This window comes from Brassica oleracea, chromosome C9 (assembly GCF_000695525.1).
Source record: "Brassica oleracea var. oleracea cultivar TO1000 chromosome C9, BOL, whole genome shotgun sequence".
In the NCBI taxonomy this organism is placed as follows: domain Eukaryota; kingdom Viridiplantae; phylum Streptophyta; class Magnoliopsida; order Brassicales; family Brassicaceae; genus Brassica; species Brassica oleracea.
In genome coordinates this window covers 18,673,655-18,686,291 of record NC_027756.1, presented here as the reverse complement: position 1 = coordinate 18,686,291, position 12,637 = coordinate 18,673,655, and the positions used below count along the sequence as shown (strand labels likewise).

General features: G+C 38.5%; 1 pseudogene; it reads left to right on the top strand.

Moving 5' to 3' along the window:
• Window positions 1–375: 375 nt before the first annotated feature.
• Window positions 376–10,684, top strand: LOC106314487 (annotated as a pseudogene).
• Window positions 10,685–12,637: the final 1,953 nt, after the last annotated feature.

Here is a 12,637-nt window from a genome sequence, read left to right as displayed (position 1 = left end):
CGCGGCGGATTCTAGACGAGTGAATAGATAATAGAGAAGATTGATTCTTTAATTTCTTCCATGGTATTGTGATTAAAAAACGAAGGCATCAGTAATAGTGGAAGAGCTATATATTGTCGGTTGAGGAGTTCATTGTTTTTTTTTTAGGAGCTCATTGTTGTTATGGTGTGGAAAATGATGAGGATTTTTTTGAGGAGATAGTGATAACTCACAGTGAATAATCTAAAATTTCAGATCTATAATTGATGATTAAAATGAATAAGAAAAGAAGTCTCTCCCTCTCTCTCTCTCTCTCTCTCTCTCTGTTATACGAAGTCATGTTTTTTTTGTTAAATACGTGAATTCATGGGTGTATAATTTCCTTTTTGGAAGCAAATGGATACACTTGGGAGAGAGATAGAGGCACTAAAGCCACAAGTGAGGAACATGTTCATATCTTTCAAAGGCATTAAGAAGAAAATTCTTTTTACCTATTTGCTTGTGACACTTGGCCTCGCATATCATTTCGAGCAGTAGCGGCCCTGGGTACAAGCGGTGGAAGCACCTGCTTCCGACCCTATTTAGAATAGATAATATTTCGGCCTTTATTTTCGTAAATTCTTCATTAGAGCAGTTGGTTTACAGCTTTAAATTGTTAGCCTGAGCTGAGCAATTCGACTACAGCTGGCCACCATTTATTTTTCATCTAGAAACAAGCCCAAATTTTTTCATTTTTGCTTCCAGCCCATAATTTTTCCGGGCCGGGCCTGATTTCGAGGATGAGATCGTGGAGACCCTAAAAGATGGTTTCCAAAAGATAGGAGAGATGATGGCGGGTGAAGATGATTTGTACACTGTTTCAGTCATTTTCTATGTTTTCAGGACATATGGTTACAACATTTCTTCTGGTAAGGATTTTCTTGCTATGTTTACAATCATATATCCTTTTTAGCACATGCAATTGTGTAGCTAGTAGTACGAAGTTGGGTATCTAGAAAATATTTCTATTTGGTGTACAACTAAAATATATCAATTAACTGAAACAACACAAAGTGGAGAAAAAGATAGTACAAGAATGACCACGAGTTGAGTTAGATTTAGTGGGACAAATCTCAACAAAGTGGGTTTTTGGAGTACGTGATGCCCTCATGTTATTTTCAAAACAGATTGTCTTTAGGTCCCTAGTTTGATTTCCATTTGGGAGGAGCCTAATGAAGCTTTGATTGTTAGAGATAGGACGGATCCATATATTAGGATTTTAAGGATTTATGGACCCTTTCTACATCTATCCTAATTCAGATATTTGATTTTCGAACATCTATAAAAACAATTTAAAACAAAGATCAGATATATTAATATAAATCTTAGATATTATTTTGTAATATGTTTGTGTTAATTAAACATATATGAGTAATTTTAATATAAATACTGTCCCAATACTGTATGTAAAAACTTTTTCAATGTTCATAAATTTTCATTTTAAATTTATTTTTAAAATATATTTATATACAATAAAAAAAATTGTTTTCAATGTTTATGTATTGATTAAATTTTATGGAATTGGATTTCATATTGTTTTTTTTTTTGTCGACGGATTTCATACTGTTTTTATTAGATTATTTCGTGTGTGTGATATATACCATAGAAAATAAATGTATTTTAGTTGTAATCTCATAAAGTAATAGCATAAAGTAATAGCAAAATGTTTTTACAAAAAAAAAAAAAATGTTTTGAAATGTTAAGGGAAAGTAGAGATAGACCTCACTGTAAATGAAAACAAACAAAACAATTTATTCATATTTATATAAATTTTTATATTAGTTATTAATTATAATTTTAATAAGATCATATATTTACATATATTTTTTTAAAAACTTATTATCCTATAAATTTATCATATTATTATATATTTAGAAACATTCAACTCAGAACAAATAATATTTTATTTTATTATGTACCTATTAATTTATTGAATATGAATTCATAGAGTTTCTACTGCATATCATTTCTAAGATGGATCGCCACTGGAAGATTCTATAAATTTTATAGAGTTTCTATTGCATATCATTTCTAACTTGGATCACCACTGGCAGTACATTTGAACATAACTTCAATTTTATAGAAATAACTAAAAGTCAAATTTGGAATTTATTATATATTAAGCCTTGCAATTTTTTTTTCTGAAACTAGGTCTTGGAATTTTTCATATAAAAGAATTAAGGTACGAATCAGAAATATATTTAATACAAAATTTCGATAGGATCTACAAATAACTTGAGACTATTCCTACTTGTGTGTTACGATCATGACCGGCGTTCGTACGTACAACTATTAATTTGTTATTATTTGACCGAAAGACATTCATCTTGGTCAGCGACAGATGTTTTTTTGGAGATTCTTAGACTATCATTAACCGGAACTCTTAAGTAGGTTCTTAGATTAATTTGTAATTAAAAAAAAAAAAACAGCAATTACTTGAGAGGTGGATCTTAGAAGGAAGAATCATCTCTTAGAAGACACGTGTTATAATTTGAGAGAGTTTTGAGTTTATCTCTTCTCTCTTTCGATTCATCACTTCACCTTTCTGTATGTTGATCTCCTCCATCGATTCAACACTTCGTACGTAAGTGTTCCTTGCTGGACTGTTTTATGTATTGCTTGATTGATTCATTCATTTATATCCCTGGTTGTTCTTTATCTTACTGGCCAATATAGGAGATGCGGCAAGAGCGGCAGGATTCCAGCCGAGAGAAGGAGGCTTCCGGGTTTGGGTTTGCGGTTGAGGTAGACCCGATGGGGAACGAATCTGGGTACGAGAGTGAGCCTGGGTACAGAGGAGATGTTGAGCTTTGTTATGGTGATGAGTACGATGATGAAGAAGAAGACGTGAAACTATTGTTTTGGGGAGGTAAAAGCTCGAAACTTTATAACACTAGTGTTTGATTTTGTATATGAAAGATGAACACTTTGGCTCTGCTGTCTATGTTCTTGTGGCCTCTGGCACACTGATTGGTCTTGCAACTTTCGATCATTTCTTCAGACGCTCCTGCTTTTGCTGTTGTCTTGAACTTCCTGCTCCCTTTAGTTGTTCCTCTGTTGCTCTTTAGAGCTGATCTGCGCCGTGTGGTTCAGTCCACTGGAAAGCTTCTCTTGGCTTTCTTGATTGGATCAAGTAAGAACCAAACCTGTTTATGTACAAGTACAAGGGATATTTACTTTTTAAGTATCTATGCTTGATCATTTCCTGTTTCATAATAGTGGAGTTATGTTATTGTATGTTCCGGTTGTGTAATGTAGTTTGTTTAAGTTTGTGTTTCTTGTGATGGACTTATTGTTCTGATGTTTTAAGTTTGATGTACTTGTGTGGCAGTGTCGTTAGTAAACCATTTTCAGGAGTTGCAATTTGTTCTTGTTCTGGTTATTGATGGTTATAAATGCTTCTTGTCATTATAAAAGTCCGTATAGAGTTAAAGAGTTGGTGGCATTATCTGAACGCGTGAACAACAAAGATAAGTTACTTGACTTTCTTATTATAGTCTCTCTCTCTCTTAGAGTTTTGTTTACAACATGAGTTACTTATATAGAGTTGTAAACTAGGGTTTTAGCTTTGGGCTCCTTCATCCTGTAGCAAAGCGTATCGGTTTTGGATCTTGACAGCCTGTACTTGACCAGCTGGCTTGCCCTCTCCCATTTGCTTTTCCTTTCTGTTGCTCACTTTGGTCTTGTCCTTACTAACGTTTTGTCTTGTGCAGGAAGAAAACCGTTGGAGCTGAAGAGCAAAGTTCTGCGTTTTGTTCAAACTAGCGTTGGGCTTCGCAGGAGTTGGGCTTGACCCACTTGTGATAATATTATCAACTTGTGATGTTATGGCAATGCCTTCTTGTCATTACTTTCAGGTTTTGAAAGAGTGAAGACACGGAAAGACACGGACTGAAGTGAGGACTGAAGTGAAGTTTTGGGAGTGGAAGAATCAAGTGAAATTTGTTTGCTTGTGTAAAGTTTTAAGAACCCTTAATTAGGTTCTACCATTGAAGAACTCAAAATCATTGTCTCTTAACAAAAGTTCTTAATTTAAGTTTATTACTTAAATATTCATTAAAAACCCAATTAGAGTAGAACTCTTATATACTGTAGGCTGTTTCTTTGATGACCAAGAAATTAGATTCTTCCCCAGAAACGTGCTATAACCCCCAGTAGATCTTCTTGTAGAGCTACATCCTGCCCAGTCACTATCGCTGTAGGCAGTGAGGGTGAAGTCTGTTTCTTTGTGTAGAGAGATCCCCATTGTGATTGTGCCTTTAACGTATCTGATGATCCGTTTCAACAAGTGAAAATCAGTGACCGTTGGCGAGTGCATCTTCTGACAGACATAATTCACAGCAAATTGAATGTTTGGACGCGTCAGAATCAGATACTGGAGCTTGCCAGCAAGACTTCTAAAGTAGGTAGGATGAGAGAACAGTTCAGACTTGTCTTCAACTCGATTCAGTTGCTGTGGCAAGGGCGTATGCATTGGTTCACAGTCTTTCATCCCTGCTACTGCAAGTAAGTCTTCTGCATACTTTTGCTGACATAAGAACAACCCTTTATCATGTGTCTGAACTTGAATCCCCAAAAAATAGTGTAGCTTTCCCATATCAGTCATTCTGAACTCGCTGTTGAGTTGTTTAAGCAGATGTTCAAGACTCTCTGAGCTGTTTCCTGTGATCACCATGTCATCTACATATAGTAGAAGAATAATAATTTCTGTTTCCGTTTTGTAAACAAACAGGGATGGGTCAGACTTGGAGCAGCAAAAACCAAAGTCAATCAGGAAGGTGCTGAACTTGTCTAACCACGCCCTCGGAGCTTGCTTCAAGCCGTAGATTGCTTTGTTCAATCTCTAGACATGATGAGGATGCTCTTGATCAACAAAACCAGCAGGTTGCTTCATGAATACCTTTTCTTGTAAATCACCGTGTAAGAATGCATTTTTGACATCCATTTGTCTTATTTCCCAATTCAATACCGTAGCCATGTGTAGAATTGTCCTTACTGATGCCATTCTAACCACAGGGCTGTAGGTTTCAAGATAGTCAACCCCTTCTTCTTGCTCATTTCCTTTTGCAACCAGACGAGATCGAAGCTTCTTGAAACTTCCATCTGCATTCAACTTCACTCTATGCACCCATCTGTTTCCTAGGACGTGCATATCTTCAGACCGTCGAACCAGTGTAAAGGTATTAGCTTCTTTACATGATTCAAACTCATCTCCCATAGCATTTCTCCAGCCTTCATGTTTTAACGCATCTGCTATAATTCTTGGCTCTGGTATTGACACCTTTTGTGTGAGTAGAACATAGCGAGGGTTAGGTTTGACAGTTCCCACTTGCGACCTTGTGACCATTTGGTGTCTTTGTGGTGCAGGTGAAGATGGCTGTGGTATAGGAGAAGGACTTGGTTCCGGAGAAGGAGTTGGTGTAGAAGCAGATGAAGATGCCGAAGACACCCTGTTACTCGAAGCCGATGAAGACTGAGGAATAGACTGCAGAGGTGGAAAGTCAGCTTCAGAGAACATAGGAACAGATCCTTGATGAACCACTGATTATGATACTGGAGATTCTGTTTCCTTCTCTGGCTCTGTGGGTGATTGCGGAACAAAGCTCATTTTCCAAGCCTTGAGAAGAGGAGTTAAGACTGACGGATGACTATGCTTGTAAGCATCTTCAAAAGGGAAATCAGTTTCATCAAACAGAACGTGGCGTGTGATGTAGACACGACCAGTTGGAGGGTAAATGCATCTATATCCCTTGTATCTGTCATTGTAGCCTAGGAATACGCACTTGAGAGATCTAGGATCAAACTTGTTGGTAGCATAGGCTCTGAGAGACGGGTAGCAAGCACAACCAAACGTTCTTAGAAAACTGTAGTTGACTGCTTTCCCAAACAGTTTTTGATATGGAATCTGATTGTTTGGCAGGCTGCTTGTAGGAAGAAGATTGCTCAGGAAGGTTGCTGTGAAGAACGCTTCCACCCAATACTTCAGAGGTATCTTGCTATCAAACATCATTGACAACCCGAGCTCAGTGATGTGCCGATGCTTCCTTTCAGCAAGTCCATTCTGCTGCGGCGTATGAGGACACGAGATTTGTTGTCTGATCCCATCTTTTTGCAAGTGAGAGAGAAATGCAGAGCTGATAAATTCACCGCCTCCGTCACATTGAAAGGTACCAATTCTGCATCTCAATTGATTCTCTACTAAAGCTTGGAACTTTCAAAAGATTGTAAAGAAATCTGACTTGTATTTCATAGGATAGATCCAACAAAACCGTGACCAATGGTCAATAAAGATTACATAAAACCTGAAACCCTGAACATATGTTATTGGTGCAGGCCCCCAGAGATCACAGTGAATCTTCTCCAAAGGCCGAGAAGCAACATAACTAGAAGACTGAAAAGGTAAGCTACTGCTCTTGCCAAGTTGACAGGACTGACACATCTTCTTGGTACTTGAGCTTATTTTGATGAGGTTGTTTGCAGAGAGATGTTGAAGAACTTGCTGATGAGGATGCCTAAGTCTCTTATGCCAAACAGCGTCTGTAGCAGATTGCTGCCTAGAGGAGTATAGAGCTTTTATTTGCGGCTTGTTCTGAACTCTGTAAAGACCATTATCCCTTCTTCCCTTGGTAAGAACCTTCTTTGTAACCTTGTCCTTTATAGAAACTCCAACATTGTCAAACTCAACAGTGCAAGGATAATCATCTGTGACTTTTGATACAGATAAGAGAGATTTGGCAATCTGAGGATACACAATGACATCGTTGAGAGGAAGAATACCTGAGGAAGAGGCTATGGATGTGGAACCAGTATAAGTGATAGGTAGGTAACTCCCATCTCCTACCATAACAGTGTCTGTTCCTTGATAAGGGACTGATGTAAATTCCTCGTGGAACTTGTGACGTGAGCAGATGCAGCAGAGTCAGGATACCACTCAGAACCAGAGTCATCAGAGACCTCTGTGATGTGCATTGCTGCCAGAGCCTGAGGAAGTTCATCAAGTTGGTAGCTACTATCAAAACGGTGATAACATTTGAGGGCATGGTGACCTGGCTTGCCACAGATTTGACATGTAGGACGCGTATCTCCATCATACGAAGACGAGATCTGCTGGTGAAAGCCTCGTCCTCGTGTGCTGTAAGAACCACGACCGCGGCCTCTTATGCCACCACGACCTCGAGAGGAGTAGTAATTCCCTTTTTGCTGCGTGCGAACTGACGCAAACGCTAGATGCGGAGTCACTTCTTGACCAGTATTGTAACCTTGAAGTCTGTCATCGAAAGCAACTAGACGGGGAAAGATGGATTCGAACGTCGGAGGTGGAACAGTATCAATGGAGCCTTCAATAGCTGTCTTGATAGGCTCATAGTCACGCCCAAGACCACGAAGAGCCGAGAAAATCTTCATTGCCTCCGTCATGGGAGCCCAATAGAGGCAAGCTGGTCACTGAGGGCTTTAACCTCCTGAAGGAAATCGAACATCTTTTTGTCTCCTTTGGCTAAAGTCTGCATCTTGTGCTGAAGCTCAAACAAACGGGAGTTAGATGGTCTGTTGAAGTGTGTCTCAAGCGTGGACCAGATCTCTTGAGCTGTAGAACAGTTCACCACCATGGATTGGAGAGAATCAGTGATAGATCCAAGGAGCCATGACTGGACGACTTGATCTGTTTGAAACCAAAGCTCATGGTCAGGGTTTGGAACAGGCGTAGAGGTACCATGAATGGTGGGAGCCAAGATGGTAGTAACTGGCTGAGGGATGGTACCAGTAACGAAGCCAAACAAATGCTGCCCACTGAGAAAAGACTGAAACTGACGTTTCCAGAAGAAAAAGTTTTGCTCATTGAGCTTTACGGTAACACAGTGAATGATGTTTAAGCAAGGAGGGTCATGAGGCTCAAGATCCATGGTGGCACCGTGTGCTCTGATACCATGAACGCGTGAACAACAAAGATAAGTTACTTGACTTTCTTAGTATAATCTCTCTCTCTCTTAGAGTTTTGTTTACAACATGAGTTACTTATATAGAGTTGTAAACTAGGGTTTTAGCTTTGTGCTCCTTCATCCTGTAGCAAAGCGTATCGGTTTTGGATTTTGACAGCCTGTACTTGACCAGCTGGCTTGCCCTCTCCCATTCGCTTTTCCTTTCCGTTGCTCACTTTGGTCTTGTCCTTACTAACGTTTTGTCTTGTGCAGGAAGAAGACCGTTGGAACTGAAGAGCAAGGCTCTGCGTTTTGTTCAAACCAGTGTTGGGCTTCGCAGGAGTTGGGCTTGACCCACTTGTGATAATATTATCAACTTGTGATGTTATGGCAATGCCTTCTTGTCATTACTTTCAGGTTTTGAAAGAGTGAAGACACGGAAAGACACGGACTGAAGTGAGGACTGAAGTGAAGTTTTGGGAGTGGAAGAATCAAGTGAAATTTGTTTGCTTGTGTAAAGTTTTAAGAACCCTTAATTAGGTTCTACCATTGGAGCATTCAAAATCATTGTCTCTCAACAAAAGTTCTTAATTTAAGTTTATTACTTAAATATTCATTAAGAACCCAATTAGGGGTTCCCCCATTGAACATGCTCTTAGGGGACCATGGAGAATTTAAGGAATGTCTTACACGAGATGCTAAGGGTATACTAAGCTTGTATGAAGCTGCTCATATGGGGACGACTACAGATTATATATTGGATGAAGCCTTAACCTTCACATTAAATAACTTGGAGTCGTTAAGTTGTACATGCAAACCTAATCTCTCAAGGCTTATACGAAACTCTTTGGATCTACCACAGCATAAAAATATGGAGATATTAGTGGCAGAGGAATTTATCCGGTTCTACGAAAAAGAAGAAGATAGCGACCTGACGCTACTTCAGTTTTTCAAGCTTAACTTTAAATTCCTCCAGCTACGTTAACTTCAAGAACCAAAATCCTTTCAAAGTAACTAATCATTTCTCCCGAAAGTTTGTTATAATTTAATATATCTACCTTTTGCAGCTTGGTGTAATATTAATGTTTGTATGCAAGATGGTACAAGGAACAAGACTTTCACTCTAAGTTGGCACCTTACTACAGAGACATACTCGTGGAATTGGACCTTCATACGCTAACATACCTGGAGCCGAAACTTTCACGAGTGAGTATTTTTCTGACTAAATTTTACACGATGCAAATTATCCTAGATGATACGTGCGACAGATATGCTTCATTTCGGGAGGTCGAAATCCTCGTCGATATCTTTGGAAGGTACGTTATCCCTGTCGTATTATTAAAGTAGCTTCCACTCCTCATAATAGTTTTATTTTAGCTTTTCAGAAATTGATACGCCATGTTGTGTTTTCTCCAGTGTCGTTTAACATTTCTTCTAATGTTTTCCAGATGTATAAAAGTCTAATTTAAAAATAGGTTCAATCTCTGAAAATCGGGGAAATATATCACGTTTTTTTTTTTGGCAACATATATCACGTTGTTTAGATAAACTATTTTGTTAATTTTAATAAATTTAGGCTCTTTTGAGTTCTTATTAAAAATTGATTATTTTCATAATAACCTTAAATTTTATTTGCTGTTTTAGTATTAATTAGTAAATATGTAATTTATTAATAGAGACCTTAATGTCTTATTACATAAAAGTAGATTGAAACATTGATAATTTAACAAATTTCTTACAACAAATACTATACAGGGTATTGATATTGTACATTAAAAATCACAGAGAAAAATGATGATGACTAATACATATTGATAACGTAGGTGGGATCTCGAGGATCATGCCATGGATGGACTACCAGATTATTTGAAATCAGTGGTTAAGTTTGTATTTGGTACATTCCAAGAATTTGAAAGAGAAATTGGGTCAGAATTGGGAGGGCTTTACAGTTTGGAAGTTACAATTGAATACGTAAGCAATCGTAATGATTTTTTTTTTGGAAACGACGTAATTATAGTAATAACTATACATCTTCAAACTTTTGAGTCATTCCAGTTCAAGATATATATGAGAAGCAACCTTCAACTCGCCAAATGGGCAAGCGTGGATCACTTGCCTAGCTTTGAGGAATACCTAGACGTTGCTGGAATCGAGATTGCTGTAGTTTTTACTTTGGCATGTGTTTTGATGGCCATGGAGAATATCTGCAAGGAAGAAGCTTATGAGTGGTTGAAATCTAGAGAAAAACTCGTTAGAGCAATGACCACAAAAGCACGAGTACCTAATGATATGTTTGGCTATGAGGTAAGTAAAAGATTTGATTTTTTCGATGATTCATTTGGTCTTTTAGTTTGATAATACATTTAACATTTACGTAACATGATTAGGATGACATGAGCAGAGGATATCTGACGGGCTCGGTCAACTGTTATAAGAAGCAATATGGAGTTAGTGAAGAAGAAGCATTCAGAAAGCTTCGTCAGTTGACTGCAGAAATTGATAAGATGATGGATGAGGAGCTTTTGAAGCCAATAAATGTGCCCCGCCAGGTTCTGAAGGTAGTCATGATCGACACTTTACGTGCAATAAATGTTGCCTACGATAAACGCGATGGATTTAACCGTCGCGATGGACATCTCAAGAATATAACGTCTATGTAAGTTGATATTTGGGGACGTTGGTGTATCCAACATACTTGTGGTTTATTAAGTAATTGGGTGCGTACTTGTTGTTGTGAAACAAGAGAATAGAATATGTATGTTTTTGTATTATTCATAAACATAAGGAGCAATTTATATATAGGGAATTACACCGTCATAAAATAATAAAAAGACTAGAGAAAAGAAAATACAAATATGGAAAGAGTACAAATCATAAACTAATAAAGAAAAGAGAAGTAGGGTTGGCCGACTCTCTCTCTAGGCGCCGGCTCTCTCTCTCTCTCTCTCATGTATGGGCCGGTTATGGACATCCTCAATATGATTTATAACACTCCCCTTGGATGTCATAACCATACAGAGTTTGTAATACGCTTTAGATGTTGTCTCATTAAAACCTTACCAGGAAAACCCAATGGGACAAAACCATAGTGAAGGAAAAAGTGTACAACACGTATTACTCCCCCTGTTCTGAATATCACAGAAGGTCTTTCAGTCTACGCATCCCTATCTGATGCGTGAGCTTCCTGAACGTCGAAGTAGGAAGTGACTTGGTAAATAGATCAGCTGAGTTGTCACTGGAACACACTTGGACCACTTGGACCTCGCCGGTTTTCTGTAGTTCATGCGTGAAGAATAACTTAGGCAAGATGTGCTTCGTCCTGTCTCCTTTGATGTAGACGTCCTTAAGCTGAGCAATGAATGTTGCATTGTCCTCATACATCACGGTTGGTGCGTCCTTGCCTTCGGACATCCCACAATCAACTCGTACATGTTGGGTCATGGACCTCAACCAAACACACTCGCGGCTGGCCTCATGTATAGCCAATATCTCCGAATGGTTTGAAGATGTGGCCACGATCGCCTGCTTCATGGAACGCCATGATATGGCTGTTCCAACATGTGTGAAAACATAGCCTGTCTGTGATCGAGCATTGTGTGGATCCGAAAGATAACCTGCATCAGCAAAGCCAACTAAACCTTCTTTGTTTTGGTTAGTATAAAATAGACCCAAGTCTTTCGTTCCTTGTAGGTAACGAAGAACATGTTTAATCTCGTTCAAGTGCCTTTGGGTCGGACAAGAGCTAAACCTAGATAGTAGGTTCACGGCAAAACATATATTTGGTCGTGTGTGACTAGCCAGATACATCAAAGCTCATATGGCACTGAGATATGGCACTTCGGGACCTAGGACATCTTCATCGTCCATCATAGGACGGAACAGATCAGTGTCCAAGCCTAGAGACCTCACAACCATGGGGCTAGACAATGGGCGAGACTCGGCCATATTCAATCTCTTGAGTACTTTTTCTGTATATGCCATTTGATGCACAAGGATTCCATCTCTTATTTACTCAAGCTGTAATCCCAAACAAAACTTTGTTTTTCGAACATCTTTCATCTCGAATTCTTTCTTAAGATATTCAACTGTTTGGGAGATCTCTCCAGAGGTTCCTAGGATATTCAAATCATCAACATACACTGCTATAATCACAAAGCCCTGGCCGAATTTCTTTATAAAGATACAAGAGCTGATCGGATCATTTTTGTATCCTTCTCTCTCTAGGTACTCACTTAACCTATTGTACCACATTCTGCCTGATTGTTTCAATCCATAAAGTGACTTATTAAACTTTATACAGTGTTGTTCTCGAGTACTCGATTTGTTTTTCAACTCTCTACCCTCTGGTACTTTCATATAAATCTCGTTATCCAGGGCCCCATATAAGTATGCAGTTACAACATCCATTAACCTCAAGTCTAATTTCCCCCTTATAGCTAGACTAATCAGGAATCTAAAATTAGTAGCATCCACCACAGGGGAGTATGTCTCCTCATAATCTATTCCTGGTCTCTGTGAGAATCCTTGTGCAACAAGCCGTGTTTTATATCTAACGACCTCGCCGTGTTCATTTTTTTTTCTCACAAAGACCCATTTATAGTCGACTGGTTTAATATCATATGGTGTTCGGACTATTGGTCCAAAGACATCTCTCTTCTTTAAAGATTTTAACTCCACGTTTATAGCTTCTTTCCATTTGATCC